The sequence below is a fragment of the Euphorbia lathyris genome, chromosome 3 (genome assembly GCF_963576675.1).
Source record: "Euphorbia lathyris chromosome 3, ddEupLath1.1, whole genome shotgun sequence".
Classification (NCBI taxonomy): Eukaryota; Viridiplantae; Streptophyta; class Magnoliopsida; order Malpighiales; family Euphorbiaceae; genus Euphorbia; species Euphorbia lathyris.
Window position 1 is genome coordinate 7120440 of NC_088912.1, and position 12635 is coordinate 7133074.

At 32.3% G+C, this 12635-nt stretch overlaps 1 pseudogene; it reads left to right on the plus strand.

Moving 5' to 3' along the window:
• The first annotated feature begins 4827 nt into the window (after nucleotides 1-4827).
• LOC136222516 (uncharacterized) lies at nucleotides 4828-12189 on the plus strand (annotated as a pseudogene).
• Nucleotides 12190-12635: the final 446 nt, after the last annotated feature.

Genomic DNA, 12635 nt, shown 5'->3' on the forward strand with positions numbered 1-12635 from the left:
TATAGACACATATCGGTGCATAGACGTCGATACGGCTCATATATCGACGTATATCGACGGAATATGAATAGCCGTTTTTCTAGAATGATCTGTTAAGCGGTGCCTTAAATGCATGTAATGATCACTTTGACTACCACTCTAAGAATTAAATACGTCGATATATGCCGATACAACATAGAGTTCGACACCTATCGGCACGTATATGCGAAGTATTATCGGTATGAATGTCGATACGGCTTATATATCGACGTATATCGACGGAATATGAATAAACGTTTTTCTAGAATACTCTATTAGTGAGCATTAAATGCAGGTAATGATTAATTTGACTTTCACTCTTCTTCGAATGTCACTCTTATTCGAATATCACTCTATAGTCTGTTGAGATTCCCCATGCATATTACATTTCCTTCATCTACAAATAGACTCATTACCTGTTCATACTTTACTATTCATTCTAGTAAACTCTTCAGTTCTCAAGGTTATCCAAAAACAATGGTAGCGACACCACCGGGATCACCACAGTCGCCACCACCACCACCTCATCCTTTGCATGAGTTCGAAGAACTCATGGCTGCTTTCATCCTCTCGTTCCGTGATGGAGACACGGACGAAATCGTCAGGTTCATGAGGGGCATGGCACACACCATGTCTTGGGCTGCAAAAGAAACCTCTGACCTTCTGGAGTCAGTCATGGCCCAAAACAGGCGGCTGAGGAGGACAGTAAGGCGCCTCAAGCGGGACTTGGAGAAATCCAAGAAGGACTACGCTGAGGTGTTAATGGGTCCTGAGTACCAATAATTGTGTTTTTTTTGTTTTGTTTTTAATGTTTACGTTTATATTAGTTGTTCTGTGTTTGTTTTTTTTTTGTTTATTTGTTTTGTGTTTGTTACTATGTTTTTTTCGTTTTTTAATGTTTTATATATTTCTTTCCTTTTTAATATATAATATAAAAATTATGGTTATGTTTTATGTGCTTTGTGTTTGAATTTTATGATTTAGAATGGAAAATCACACATCTCTGTATGTCGATATGAATCTTGTATCGACATTCATATCGACAGTATCGACAATAATCGACACTGTCGATAAAATCGCAGATTGAAGTTCCAATTCAAGTGCATCTTCTTACAACAATGTCACTCATTTTAGGGTTTCACACGAACAGTAATAGCATGAATAGACGACAACAACGATATACATTGGTTTTCAAAGAAACAAACCGATACATCAACAATGAATAGGACGAAGCTTTCAATATTGTAAATAAATGAAAAACTTACATGATTGTGTATAAAATCTTGAAGCACACACTGTGGGTGGGATTGATTGTTGATCGTTAGCTGTAAATTGATCACGTTCTTTAGAGAGAGAGAGACAGAAAGAGAGAGAGAGAGAGCGCAGGAAGAAAAGAGAAAAATGGGGGGAAGACAGCGTTATTAAAAGGTTAGAGATGAGGGTAAGGTTGGAAATTAGTTAATGAAATGTGTTAGTTTTAGTGAGATTTTGAAAGTGTGTTAGAAATGAAAACTAACCCCTTAAAAGGTGCTAGTTTTGTAATTGTCCCTTGTATATATTGAATCATTAGTCATTAAATACCTACACAAGGCTTACGTAGTCAAGAATCCCGTTGAGTGTAACGGTAACATTAAGAATAGATTAACTAAAGAAAAAACGTAAATGGTAAAAACCTAATTAACCACCATAAATAACCTTAACTAATATTACCCCCCCCCCCCCCCCCCCCCCTCAATTTAGACAATGTAAGTTTAATGGAGCAAGTTTGTTCATCACTTATGCAAAAACCTTTACTTGAAGAGGTTTCGTAAGGATATATGCCAATTGTTGTTGAGTTCTAATTGTCATTATACGAACAAGACCACCTTCGACTCTTTCGTAAGAAATGACAATCAATTTTAATATGATTGGACCTTTCATTAAGTGTTATGTTACGAGATAAATAAATGGCAAATTTGTTATAATAATACAAAACATTAGATGTTGAAGATGAATATCCTATTAAAGTTATCAAATACATCAACCATTATATTTCACATGTTGTGACATTTAGTGCTTAAGTAGCCAGAAACTACATATTGTTTTTTACTTTTCCATGAAATCAAACATCTCCTTAGAAAATAGCATAACAAGAAACCTATCTTATTATATTAGGACAACCCGCTCAATATGGATAACTAAATACTCAAAGCTGCATTGTGGAATTATCAGGAAAAAACAATTCTTAAGCACGATTACTTTTGATACACTTTCGAACTTTCAGTGCTCCTTGGTAATGAACATCAGTAGGAGACTCCAAAATGTGACTAACTGACATACTGTAAAATTAATATGAGGTATGGTTTTCGTTAGATAAATTAAGCTCCCAACTAGCCTTCTCTATGTATACATCAATAAAAAAAACAGTTTACATACGACGTAATGTCATTAATCAAACACCATTTGTTTAAAAGGGTCATGTTGAAGCATCGTTGAAATAGTTGATGGCTTTGATGCTAATAACCTTGCATCAGACAATAAATTTAACGTGTATTTCCTTTGGTTAAGAAGAATATCAATTTTATTCTTGAAACCTCGATTCTTGGAAGAAACTTTAAACTTCCTATGACTTTGATCTTTAAGTTATCATCCAAAAATTTATTCACTGCTGTTAGCCCATAAAATAAATTTTATTTTTCAGAAGCATATTATAACTTTTATTGCAAAGTATAAGAATAAAGATTAAAAAAAGCACATCACCAACATAAATTACTAGACATGTAATCTTGGAATTTTATTCTTAATGATACACTAGTAATTGAAAAGGGACTAATTCTTTAGGCCAATAATGAAGAAATAAGTTTTGTATTACATTGTCTGCTAGCTTGATTGAATCCGAAAATATACTTACTTAATCTACAAACTTCATTAGGATCTGTTTCCTTGAAAACTTGAGGTAATCCCATATATACTTCATCATTTTATCGACCATAAAAACACATTATTAACGTCTAACTGGTACAAATATCATTGTTCTCTGGCTGCCACTACTAAAAGAAGCCAACTGTGTTAATATTCACAACCGAGTATAACCCAATGCTACCAAGCGTTTTTCTATATTTCCAAGTGCAGTTTGCCTTTCATTCAAATATTCAGAGATTTGAATATAGAATTTTTGTACATTTTCATCTAAAATAATTCATGTCCCTACATCAAATTATTCGACGATATAAAATTCTATTTTCAACTCTTCTTTGCTTGAGGGAAAACAAATCTTAGGTTTGACAGTGTTGTTATGGTCGTAATTTATAGAATTTTCGTGCTTAATTACTATTTGTTTCATACCATTTTAATAAGCTATGATGATAGTTTTCTTATACCTTCATCATTTTATATATCTAAGTCATCTTCGTCTGTTTTCATTCGCCGAGGTAGAACTTAAGTGAGTTTTATTCACTTAAGTTCCTACACCTTGCCGAGGTGGCTGCTGAAAGGGTAAAGTCCTTTGTTCACATTGTTGGTAGATTTGACATATTTTCGTATTTTAATTATTTTGAACTCGGATTGAGACGTTTCAAAATGTTGTGGAAAGGTAAGACATAGAAGAACAAATTACTAATAATAATCATTTCGAAATTTGAACTGTAAGAGACTCAAAATATTGTTACAATGTGATATAATTGTTAAAGCCTAAGATTGCTCTAAGTTGTCAAAGTTTGGTACACCCTCTTTAAAGCTTGATTTGGAAGATTAGGAGATTAGGGGACATAAGAAGACTTACTTTCTCGGAACATATGTGCGTTACTCATGTCTGATCCCCAGTTAAGCAAAAGTCTTGGTGGCTGAGGCGGTGTGCGTTAAGGAAGCCGTATTGTTGTTAAAGTAGAATGATATCCAAGACGCCATGTTGAAAGCTGCCCATAATTTCAACTCAATTAAAATCCACGCAAATAAATTATTTCAAAATGATTCTTTCTGATATTTGACACACAAAGCTAAGTCTAAATTGAAATGAAAATAGAAGAAAACACTGCCCGCCCGGTGGAGTTGCTTCAAACTGATCATATAGGATTCTTTATTTTCTGTGCTTCCTTTTAGGTGGTGGTGGACGATTAGATGAAGATGGAGAAGGGCGATGTGTCAGAGTTGCTGTTGTGCGGAATTAATGAAAGATAAATAAACAAGCAATCGAAAAACACAGATTTACGTGGTTCACCAACATTGTGTTGGCTAGTCCACGGACAGAAGGAGAATAATATTATTAGAAGGAAAAAATCAAATTACTATGATTAGGTTTACATAATGGGGTATTAGGTGGATCAAACTCAAGAGTTTATGTGATATGGAGGTGAGGTCAGATGCACTATCGGTGATATAGTATATTGATCAAACATACTTTCCTTCTTCTTATAGTTCAATTATAGACGATTATAAAAGTTTTATTTCAAGTATCAATGACATTTCTGTCAGATGTATAGGTCGTTCTGCGAATAAGGTGGTTTATACTTTAAATAGGTCTTCTCATTTATTATCAGAACTTGTGAAGTGCCATACTCTCCTTCCAGATTTTATTTTACGTTTCTTATATTTGCTTCCCTTATAATGAAACTTATTTTTCTTAAAAGAAATAATAAAATATATAATTTCTAACCTAAATATATAATATTGTTTACTTTGTTTGTTACCAATTATTTCCAATATGTAGGTGTCTGTTGGAATATTTTTTTCCCACATATTCCACCAATGAAACTATTAATTTTTTTATAAAAAAAAACAATTTAAATTAAACAATGGAGGCAATCCCCCAACCACAGCTGTGATTACCAAAAACCATGAATGTGAACAAGAAGAAGGAACTCCTTTGCAAATTGGAGAGCCATGGAATTGAAGAAGAAGAAGAACCTCCTTTTCAGAGCCATGAAACTGAAATTGGAGATCAAACACAAGTTTCGCCGAGCCATAAAATTGAAATTGGAGATCAAACACAAGTTTCGCAGAGCCATAAAATTGAAATTGGAGATCAAACACAAGCTTCGCCCACGCAGGAAATTGAAATTGGAGATCAAACACAAGCTTTGCAGATCCAGGAAGCTGAAATTGGAGATCAAACACAACCTTCGCAGAGCCATGATATTGAAATTGGAGATCAAACACAAGCTTCGCAGAGTCAGGGAATTGAAATTGGAGATCAAACAGAAGCTTTGCAGAGCCAGGAAAGTGAAACTGGAGATCCAACACAAGCTTCGCAGAACCATAAAATTGAAATTGGAGATCAAACACAAGCTTTGCAGAGCCAGCAAACTGAAATTGGAGATCAAACACAAGCTTCGCAGAGCCATGAAATTGAAATTGGAGATAAAATACAAGCTTCGCAGAACCAGGAAACTGAAATTGGAGATCAAACACAAGCTTCTCAGAACCATAAAATTGAAATTGGAGATCAAAGACAAGCTTTGCAGAGCCAGAAAATTGAAATTGGAGATCAAAGACAAGCTTTGCAGAACCAGAAAAATGAAGAAAAGGAAGAATCTCCTTCACAAGTGTCGCATTGACGCAGCGTGGGTAAGTTCAATGGAGGAAAAATCAAAGAAATTACCGAAATTGCTTCACATCAAAGCTGATAGCACTTGTTGTTCTATCTTCCGAGTTCCTAAAAACATTATGAAACTTCACTCCAAATCTTTTCAACCTGCCATAGTTTCCATCGGCCCTTACTACCATGGAAAAAACACCTCCAGATGATCGAAGAACATAAATGGCGAATTATTCGTGGTAATCTCAATCGACTAAAAGGCAAACTCACTCTTCATGATCTCTTCAACGCCATAGCAATCAAAGAAAAGGAGATAAGGGAGTGTTATTCAGAGAACATTGACAAATACAACCGTCATAAATTGATTGAAATGATGATACTTGATGCCGGATTCCTTTATTCGTTCTTGAAATTTTGTATTCTAAATCTATTGCAGATCACCTGCCAGTTCTTGCATTTCTACTTCCTTCCTTGCAGGAACTCATCTTGAAGTTATTTAATCATTCTGTGTCGGATATGTTGATCTGAACATTCTTTGCCAAAGGTACAAGGGCTACAAGGGCAAACACATACTTGATTTTTATTGCTCCACTTTTCTACCTCCATCGGAAAACGATGAGAAAGAAAAGGATATAAATGGGGGGTCCACTATTCGGCCCCGGAGGCACTCCTCCCGCGACGAAACTAAAAGAGACACGGTTAAAGGTAGATGATAATAACAATATAAAAGTACATATTCTTTATTTAACTTCTTATTTGTTGTTCTTGTTAACTCCTTACTGTTTGCTGGTAGAAATTAGCAGATTTTATTGTTTACTATCATTAGTTGTTTTTTACTTCTGTTCTATAGTTCGGAGTGAAAAAGCAAAAATGAACGACGGAAAAGGTAACCAAATGTTAATCCCAACGATGTTTTCTTCTTTGTAGCTCGAAAGAAGAAAAAACTGAGCAAATATATTTTGGCCCCATACCTTGAAGAGTATGTATTACCTCTTTATGCATTATATGATTTTATTAACTAACATTGGATATATATAGTACACACTACTTCTTTATTAACTATGTTGTCATTTATGTAGCGGCCATTGGATTCTCTTTGTGATTGACCTATCTAAGGGTTATCTTTATATGTTTGATTCTCTTATTCGAGCTGAAGATTTGTCACCGCGAAGATTAACAGTGGCCAGTATGATGAAAAGGTTACTTAAAAAATGAATAAGCAATTGGTTATCATAACGAGTAATAATATTTTATACTCTGATATGATTCATTGTTTTACAGTTCATACAATGTTTATAAGGGGTCCAAGGGAGCGAAACAATGTAACAAGGACTTAATTATCAAACCAGTCCAATGTGCTCAACAAAGCGGCAGTACGGAGTGTGACTATTATGTCATGAGATACATGTTTGAGATAGTCACATCACACGGAGAGTGCAATATTGATTTGAATGAGGTTAGTGCCTTTTTGTATATATCATTTTATGTTTTGACTTGCCATAAGTGGATTAGGTTCGCATTTATTGAAACTAATATTATAGAGTTTGATTTTTTGAAGGCCTACTCGATAAGAAAAAAACCATACATTGAAGAACTCCTAGAGGTTCGAGAACAATGTGAGAGGTTCTTTATAAAAAACGTAAGAGTGTTTAGTTCCACAATATGGACAATTGTATTCTATTAAAAATGTAACAATACAAGCTTTGTGTCTTCTTTTTTGTTAATTAATTTGAGCTTTGTGCATCAAGTACACCTCCATTTGTAATGCTTTTTCCGGTTATAAAAATCTTGATCCATTACTAATTAGATTTTTTTTCCAACAGTGTATGGACGGAAGAGAGTCAAAAGAATCATTATCTAATAAAGCTAATGTTGGAGGTAGATGACAATAAAATTATGAAAACACACGCGTTTTTGAACTATTTATATCTATTATTTGTTGTTTATTTTAACTCTTTAATGTTTGATGGTAGAAATTAGTTGATTTTCTTTCGAAATAGCTTTTAGTAGTTGTTTCTCAATCCTAACTAAATTTTTCGTTCATATTGTTTTGAGTGTAAACAAGATCTATGAAAAGAAAACTATAATTGATCTTGTGATTCATCTTTCCATCCATAGAGAAAATACTAAGAAAACAAGAAATTCAACACAATCATTGTCTAAAGAAGATACAGTTGGATAAATATAATAATAATAATATAAAAACACACACTCATTATTCAACTTATTATGTCTACTGTTTGTTTTTGTTGCTAACAGTTTACTGTTTGTTATTATTGATAGCTGGTAGAATTTAGATCGTTTTCCTTCTGAAATAGATATCTAAAGTTGTTTTTCAATACCAACTAAACACTTTTATTTTGTTGATTGGACTGAAAAAATTAAAAAGTAGCTACTAGAATGAGAACCAAACGGACACTAACATTTTACTAACCTCGCAATTTCTACAAACTTTACCAAACTCGTCAAATTTAGAGACGGAATTTTCAGAATGTCATGTTTAGCTACAAGTGAAATTATTAGTAGTATTAATACTTAATTCCATAGTATTTTAACAATGTTATAAAGATTCCACAAAACACTATGCTTCATATTTCTTCCAAGAATAGCTAGTAGGTAGATGATGAAGAATATCACTATAATAATGTAGGAGGTAGATGATAATAACAATATAAAAACACAATTGTTATTCAACTATTTATATCTATTGTATGTTGTTGATGTTAGCTCTTTACTATTTGGTAGTAAAAGTTGGCTGATTTTTCTTCTAAAATAGCTATTAAGAGTTATTTCTCAATCCTAACAAGTGATTTATATTTTATTATTGTCCGTAGGGTCATCCTCCCTTAAAGAAAAGAATGTGGATCGAAGTGATTCAACACAATCATTATCCAAAAAAGATAATGTTCGAGGTAGGTGACCATAAAATTTTTAAAACACACATTCATTATTGCGTATATCTACTATTTGTTATTGTTGTTACTTTTTAATATTTGTTGGTACAATGAGCAATTATTTTTCAATACTAACAAAACACTTTTCTTCTATTGTTGCCTATAGGGCCTTCATCCTCTAAAGAAAATACTAAGAACGAAAAAGATTCAACACATGCATGGTCTAAAAAAGATAACATTGGAGGTAGATGACAATAACAATATAAAAACACAAACTCATTATTCAACTTCTTCTATCTACTATTTATTATTATCGTTGCCTTTAGACTGTTTATTGGTACTATGATCAGTTATTTATCAATACTAACCAAACACTTTTCTTTTGTTGTTGCCTTTTGGGCCTCATCCTCATCCTCTAATGAAAGTTAGTTCTTTACTGTTTGCAAGTAGAAGTTAGCTGGTTTTTCTTCAAAAATTATTTTTGGCAACTATTTCTGGATCCTAACCAAATACTTCTACTCTATTTTTACTCGTAGGGTTTGTCTTTCCTTAAAAAAAACACTACAGATGGAAAAAATTTAACACATTAATTATCTAAAGTAGATGCTATAGTAGGTAGATGACAATAACAATATAAAAATACACACTTGCTATTTAACTGTTTATATCTATCTTTTTATTGTTGATGTTAGCATCTTACAGTTTACTGGTAGAGATTATTTAATTTTTCTAACAAAATAGCTAGTAGCAGTTGTTTCTCAATTCTAACTAAACAATTCTAATCTATAATTTTTTTAGCACCGTCCTCCCTTGTTGAAATGACTATGAAGGGAAGAGATTCAATAAAAAAAATTATCCAAAAAAAGATACTATTGGAGTTTAAATGAGAATAACAATATAAAAACACACATTTATTCTTCAACTGCTTATATCTCATACTTGTATTCTTCTTAACTCTTTATTATTTGCGGGTATAATTTAGTAGTTTTTCCTTCCAAATTTTCTTTCAACAATTATTTCTCATACTAATCAAAACATTTTCCCTCTATTATTGCACGTAGGGCCTTCAATCTTTAAAGAAAATGTTATGGATGAAATAGATTCAACACAATCATTATCTAATGAAGATAATGTTACAGGTAAATGAAAATCGCACATAAAAACACACTCATTATTCAACCATTTATATCAAATGTTTCATGTTGATGTTAGATTATTTGCAAGTAGAAGTTAGCTTATTTTCTTCCAAAATTCCCACTAGAAATTATTTCTCAATTCTAACCAAACACTTATATTTTATTTTTGCTCGTAGGGCCATCCTCTCTTACGGAATACATTATGGACAGAAAAGATTCAATAAAATCATTATCTAAAGTAGACATTATAGGGGTAGGTGACAATAACAACATGAAAACACACACTTATTATTCAACTTTTTTTATATTTATTGTTTGTTGTTGATGTTAACACGTTAGTGTTTGCTGGTAGAAGTTAGCTAATTTTCTTCCAAAACAGCTATTAGCAGCTGTTTCCCAAGCCTAAACTAAACCCTTTTATTCTTATAGTGTCATCCTCCATTCAAGAAAAGACTACGGACGGAAAAGATTCAATAGAATCGTTATCTAAAAACGATACTGATGAAGGTAGATTACAATAACAATATAAAAACACACTCATTATTCAACTGCTTATATCTACTATTTGTTATTGTGGTTAGCTTTTTAATGTTTGCATGTAGAACTTAGTTTATTTTCCATCCGAAATAGCTATAAGAGATTGTTTCTCAATACTAACCAAACACTATTATGCTATTATCGTCTATAGGGCATTCATCCCCTAAAGAAAAGATTATGGACATAAGAGATTCAACACAATCATTATCTAAAAAAGATATAATTGGAGGTAGATGACAATAATAATGTTAAAACAAACATTCATTATTCAACATTTTATATTTACTATCTATTGTGGATATATATTAGCTTTTCACGTTTGTCGATAGAAGTTATTCTAAAATTTATATTAGGATTTTTTCTCCTAATTAAACATTTTTATTCTATTGTTGGCTGTAGGGTCATCCTCCTTGAAAGAAAAGACTATGAATGGAAGAGTTTCAACACAATCATTAGCTCAAAAAGATATTATTGAAGGTAAATGACAGAAGCAAAATAAAAACAAAGACTCATTATTCAACTCTTTTGTATTTATTTTTTTGTTATTATTTTTAGTTCTTTAAGTTTGGTGGTACAAGTTTATTGAGTTTTTCTCTAAAATAGCTTTTAGTAGTTTTTTCTCAAGTTTCAATAAACAGTTATATTCTATTGTTTGGAGTTTAATAGAAAAAAGGAGCTACAAAAATGGGTGGTGCAGTTGTCTTCTGGGCGGGCTACCCTGCTATAAAGAGAATACTATGGATAGAAGAGATTCAACACAATCATTGTCTGAAGAAGACACAGTTGGAGGTAGATAAAAATAACAATATAAATTTATACTCGTATTTAATCGTTTATATATTTTTTTTATTTTCTCTCACAGTTTACAATTTCTTGTTGTTTATAGTTAGTAGAAGTTCGCTAATTTTCCTTCCGAAATAACTATCAAAAGTTGTTTCTAAACACTAAACAAACACTTCTATTATTTGGAGTGAAAATGGAGCTATGAGAGGAGGCCAAAATAGACACTAATATTTATTTCATATAAAAATAAAATAAAATTTACCATACACTCAAAGATTTTCTTATTTTCTCTACACTAAATCATATACTTCATTATGAAAATGGTGTTGGGTTCTTTGTTCCAAATTGGCTGTGAAAGCAATGTGTTTGCTCGAAAATGTAAAGAAGAAACATTTGATTTAAATTTGTGGTGAGAAGATCCAATAACACTAAAAAAAATTATTTATATAACTAGAAAATCAATTACAATAAAAAATAATAAAACTAAATGGTGTCGCACTTAAAATCACGAAGTCCTTACCAAACTTATAGCATGATATAGCTATCAGATTCTTTATCTCTTTTTATTTATTTTTATTAAGTTTATATTTTTTTTCACACATACTGATGTAGACAAGAAAGGTTCACTTCAATTCATTCAACCAGTTGAGAAGCTCCGAGAAGCTGGGATTAAGTTCAAGAAACGTGAAGAAGAAGGTATTGATAGTTTTTTGGACATCAAGTTTAGAGATGGAATTCTAGAAATTCCATGTTTAACTACAAGTGAAATCATGAGCCCGTTAATATTGAATTGCATAGCATTTAAACAAAGTTTTAAAGATTCCACAAACCACTTCACTTCTTATTTTAATTTTATCAGTTACCTCATTAACACACCTCTTGATGCTGCATACTTGCGGAAAAAGAAAATTATTGAGAATTTTTTTGGAACAGATCAAGAACTTGTAAATTTCTTTAATGAAGTAGGAAAGAACATTTCGTATTACTTTCAAGAGGATTATTTGATGGAGGTATGCAACCAAGTGGAGATTTATTATAGAAATATTTGGCATGTTAGATGTGCAGAATTCTGGTACAAGTATTGTGGAAGTCTATGGATAATCATGTCAGCTTTAGCTGCTGTATTTCTCATCATTCTTTCCATGCTGCAAGGTGGTTTGGCTCTCTACAAAGTCATCAAGGGTTCCCATAATTTCATCTATGTACTTAATTGTTTTTTTTTTTGTAAATACATCTTTAACTACTCAATGTGTTTCATTTTTAACTAATGAGTTATATGGGTGGCCTTTCATAACCAGCATTCCCTTAGAATGGGGGCAGGTTTAGGGGGTGTTTAACTAATCAAGTTAGATATTTATGAGTTATATACCGACATAAGATATAATTCTATTTAGGAGAAATATACTTGTATGTTTGCACAACTTGAGAGCACAAAGGTCATTATATTGGACTTAGTTGGTACTTTTTATTTGGCCATTGGAGGACATAATAAGAAACGTAGACTTTACGGGTTAAGTAGTGTTGGATGCGCATATTATGGAGAACAATCATCTACTTCAGGCACACGAAAGAATCCACCTCAACCGATATCTATGATCATCATGATCGTCATTCTCAAATGAAAGCACATCTTGATTGGTTACATTGCATGGTTGATGTGCATCGAGTTGATCAGCAAAGAGAGACGGAGCGACATGAGCACTAGAATGAGAACAATACAAATGATCAGTTACATCTCCATATGGATCCATGGAT